General features: G+C 48.4%; 1 protein-coding gene across 1 annotated transcript in view; it reads right to left on the bottom strand.

The window, feature by feature from the left end:
• The window catches only part of rai1 (retinoic acid induced 1), a 35039-nt gene that overhangs the window by 21793 nt on the left and 8246 nt on the right, over positions 1 to 5000 (bottom strand). The gene's annotated exons all lie outside the window — the stretch shown is intronic.

Here is a 5000-nt window from a genome sequence, read left to right as displayed (position 1 = left end):
GCACGGAGGGAGCCGGAGTGGGAGGCGGGGCCATTAAGGCTGCGCGCCGCTCTACCGACGTGCGATACGGAGACGCGCGTCTGAGCCCCGGCACCGATGAAAGCTCCCTCAGCAGGGCTCATTAATCCACACGGGGGCCGCCGCCGATCACCGGCTCCACTCACCCTTCTCAGGTCTCCTTTTTTAAAGCTGCTTCTCACAGTAGAACTCTCAGGTGCCTTAGAAGATCGTGGCACAGAACAGGCAGAAATACCCTATTTAGGATATGAGCTAATAATGAGTTCATCTTAGGAGGGGCTCCATAGCCACGGATTGGCTACTCTTCACGTCCTCATCACTCTCTACAGTTCCCTCTGTAGTTTCTGCCTTTTGAAAGTCAGTCCAGAAGGTGGGAGAGAACTGGGGGGTGTTTATTGACATATTTTCTCGTGTAATGTTGATGGGTTCTCTCAGGTGTGTGTGTGTGTGTGTGTGTGTCTGTGTGTGTGGGGGGTGGGGGAAGCACTCGCAATTGCGGCAGGGATCAGTAATTAACCCACCCTCAGAGGAAAGGGAACACAAATGCAAGGGAGACAAGCTTCAAACCGCAGACGCATAGACTGAGCAGCTTCGCTGCACTGCTGTCTTCTACTGATGAGACACACCTGCCTGGAATACTAAACAGCCTGGCTTCTTGTGCCGTGATAATAGGCCGTTTACCGATCAAGTCCGACTAGGTGGCGCTACTCCGGGAAAGGGGAGAACTAGAGTGTCCCCCCAGTGCTCGGAGAAAGTAACACACCACATCAGAGCAGACCCGAAGGATGACTCATACATACAGCGAACGTGAAAGCATCCTTGTGTTTGTGTGTGTGTGTGTGTGGGGACGGTTGGGGCAGGGTGGGGTGTGATGAGAGCTGTGTTGAGCCTGACTGGAGTGGCAGCTCAGGTGTCATGGAGGAAGAGCTTTGTAAAATTCATTAGTTGAGTGGTGAGGGAGGTCTCGTAGGCCAGCAAGCTGGAAGTAGTCCTCCTATTGCCGCTGTTGCCGTCCGCACGGAGGGGACAGGAGGAGGAGGAGGAGGAGGAGAGGAAGGGTGAGGGGATGATGGAGGGAGTCCTGCTTTTGCTAGTGTTTGACAAGTGAAGTGCTTTCTCTCTCTCTCTCTCTCTCTCTCTCTCTCTCTCTCTCTCTCTCTCTCTTTCTCTCTCTCTCATTTCTACCAGGGGAGTGAGGTCATCTGCATCGCCGTGCTAGGGAGGAGGCAGCTGTGAGTCCCAAATGTGAGAGGCTGTACACAAAGCCCCGCCTTCCCCTGCCTTTCTCTCTGGGGGGGGGGGGTGTTTTTGAGGCGGGGCTGTGGACCACCTCATTACCTCATCTCCATATTCACAAAGCCCCGCCTTCCCCTGCCTTTCTTTCTGGGGGGGGGGGGGGGGGTGTTTTTGAGGCGGGGCTGTGGACCACCTAGTTACCTCATCTCCATATTCGAGTGCAGCCTGGTGTCTATGTGCAGCACAGGGAAAACTCAAGAGATTTAATCAATGGAATGGAGAGAGGGAGAGAGAGATTATTATGAGTTGTTTTTTATAAGAGTTCTTTTATCTAATTAGAATTTATCACATTTTTTACATTGTTGCATTTTTATTTTTGCTTTTATTATTGTTTTGTCAGTTATGACTATTGGAACCATTATCATCGCCTTTATCTTTAAAACATTATTGTTATTTCCACAAAAGCAAGTTCAGCTCCAAATTCTATATCCTTTGGCAAAAATTGTACCTGATACAGTAATACCAATAAAGCCATTTTGAAATGAAAAAAACTGAGGGAGGAGGTATAGAGAGAGCAAGAAACTAGACTGAGGTATGTACCATAATGGCCATGATATAATGCATCAAACATGCACTGATATTTCTGCTGTGTTCCTGTCCACAGCTCACTTTTCAGTGAAAGAGCTCTGGGCTCAGAACTGGGGTGAGTCTTAGACATCTCACTACCTACTCCAGAAGCAATCACGTCCAGCAGGCCTGGCTGATAGCATCTCCAGTGGACTGAGTGACGGGACGAGACGTAACGCGAGCGAGGTCAGCAGGACTCTGAGTTTGGGGGCTGGGGGCCAATTTAGAGGGACAGTAACACACTGCCTGCACAAAAAGCACCACCAATGGACCTGCACAAGGTATGTTTCAACAATCTAATTGCTTCTCTCTGTATTTTCTCTCTTGCGCGTCCCTTCTCTCTCTCTCTCTCTCTCTCTCTCTGAATTTTGCTCTCTCTTTCTCTCTCTCTCTTTCTACTGTAACAGTACAGCTCTGACATATTAAGGGCAGCCTGAACAAAGTGGAAATCCAGCAAAAAGCAAGGGGCACTTCCCCTATGTGTGGGTGCGCGCGTGCGCGTTTAGAAGTGCACTGTGTGTTTGCGTGTTTTGTATGTGTCATATTTTGCAGAAAGCAAGCGATATCAGACAGCATTATTATCCCAGCCTGTGGCAATGGCCTCCCCACAGCACATGTGCTAAAGCAGGGAGCTGGGAGAATGGAGAGTGTGTGTGTGTGTGTGTAAAGGGGGTGGGGGGGGGTGAATCGTTGGTCTTGTCTGTGGGAATCAGCGATGAAGTAAATGGGGGGGAGAAATCGCGCTGATGGCTAAAAGAGACGCAGCTGGCTACAGACAGTGAAGGACACAACAACATGACACCGCGAGAGAAAGTGAGGTGGGGATGGGGGGGATGGGACAGAGCAGGGGAAGAGGAAGAGCGAGACAGACAGACAGAGGTGAAACAATGTGATCTTCATGTGTGGCGAGCCTTTTAGCTCACGTCTGTGTTGTCGGTGCGCTCTAGAAAAAGCCTCGCACTGACAGCCCTCGCAGACCTCTGCCAAACAGGACGCGGCCACATTACGCCTCTTAAATGACATAATTAAAGTGAAAGTTAGAGTATAACGAAGCGTGAAATGCTTAGATCCTAATGAGAGCACTGAGATTGAGTTGTCTTGCACACACACATTAATACACCCTAATATTAGCAAGAGATTTACCACATAAACACAGGGAACCGCAGATACGATTGGCCGTACCTATAGATGCCTACAGACATGTCTGCAGTCTCTAAATAGCAAGAGCTGTTTTCACCTGTAATTCACCTGTAACTTTGAGCACCGTGCTCAAAATGTTGGTTTTTAACTCCTAGTTTGGTGCCTTTGTATAAGAATAACTCCCATTTTCACAATGTGAGTACAGAAGCCCAGAGAGCTGCTGTCTCCCAGAGCCCTGCTAATAAACATGTATCCCACCTCATTGCGTCCTGCGCCCTGCAGCACAAAGTCAGGCTGATCAATGTCGCTGATAAATCCTTCTATTTTTAATTATAAATTCCCCAACACTCTGCTTCCCTTGTCAACAAAGCCTGGCCTGGCAGCTTTAACAGGGAACACCCCCTCCACCCCTCCACCCCACGCACCTCTCCACCTCTTCACCCCTTCACCCTTCCACCCTCGTCCACAGGCGCTTTCCTGAGATGCCTTAGCTCAATGGATCATATTTTAATTGGATCCCTTTCATTTAAAAACATTATTAAGTAACTTTTACATCATTTCCTCCTCCTGGGATAAATAATTTGTCTTCCCATTTCCAAGAAAGTTCCTTACAGTCTATTGACTTCATCTGCATGCCATCTCTGTCTGTGCTTCTGAACACTTGGCCACGCTTGTCCGAAGCAATGGAGAAATGTAGCGCTTACAAGGTCACATTAACACCGGCTCTGTAATTCCATCCAGAACCATCTGAGAAATGATATAGGAGAAGAGAGGATGCAAGGGCCCTGGTGGCCTGATTGGGATGGCCTGATCCAGGCTCGTCTCCTATAGCCTCCACGGTTCGGTACATGCCGGTGTTGTGCCGCATTCTACTACTGAGAGCAGTGCTGCTGGTGATGAGATGCTCCCCCTTCCAAATCCTAACCGTCTCGTCTGAGACCAGTCTGTGACGTGGCGGATAACCTCTGACCTTAACATAGCTCAGAGCACTGGGCTTCACTGGGGCAATGCTGCTTAAAATGGCTACATTTCCAAAGCAGAGATTGGATGTGTGTGTGTGTGTGTGTGTGAAATAAAAAGTGAGAGAGAGAGAGATAGATAGATAAGAAAGAGCAAGGTGAATGTAAAAATGTGAAGAGATAAACAGAAGGGAGACTCTCTCTCTCTCTGTATGTGTGTGTGTGTGTGTGTGTGAGAAAGAGAGAGAGAACATGCAGGCGAGCGAGCTAAGGGTCAAAGAGCGGAAGAGAGCAGAAAGCGAAAAAGATAAACCCTTATGCTTAGTGCTAAAATAGACAGAAGCAGAGAGAAGGATGAAGAAAGTGAGAGAGAGAGAGTGGGAGAGAGAGAGCGCGAGAGGGAAATAGTGTAGCAAAACATGGAATGGGTGAAAGGCTCAGTGGTTAGAAGGGGAAAAAGAAAATACTTCATGTTAAAATAGACAGACTCTGCAGATGGAGCGAAGAGAGCAAAGGAGAGAGAGAATGAGAGAGTGAGAGAATGGAAAAGAGAATATAAATAAGAGGGAGAGAGAGAGAGAGAGAGAGAGAGAGAGAGAGAGAGAGAGAGAGAGAGAGAGAGAGAGAGACTGAGCGAGAACGACAAGCTGTCTGTGGATGTGGGAGCTGGGCTGGATGTGGGAGGGCTGTCTGTGGAAGTGGGTACTTTTCTCTGCAGTACACTGAGGCTGAGTGCACTCTGTCTCTCTACCTCACTAACACAGTAACTACCTCACACACACACATACACACATGTGTGCGCACACACAGTGGACAGGCTGACAGATTCACTTCTCTCTCTCTCTCTCTCTCTCTCTCTCTATCTCTCTCTCCAGTGCTGGGAGCAAGCAGTACATCCCATCCTAACCCAATTGTACATCTGTACCAAGAAATGTAGTTGACTGCATACATAACACAAAACACAGTCCAGTTCAGAGTGCATTTAGAAATTATGAATGCTGACTCATTTAGGAAATGCAA

This window comes from Electrophorus electricus, chromosome 3 (assembly GCF_041902795.1).
Source record: "Electrophorus electricus isolate QZ-2024a chromosome 3, ASM4190279v1, whole genome shotgun sequence".
NCBI lineage: Eukaryota > Metazoa > Chordata > Actinopteri > Gymnotiformes > Gymnotidae > Electrophorus > Electrophorus electricus.
Note: the sequence above shows the minus strand (reverse complement) of the source record. Positions and strands in the feature narration are given on the sequence as shown.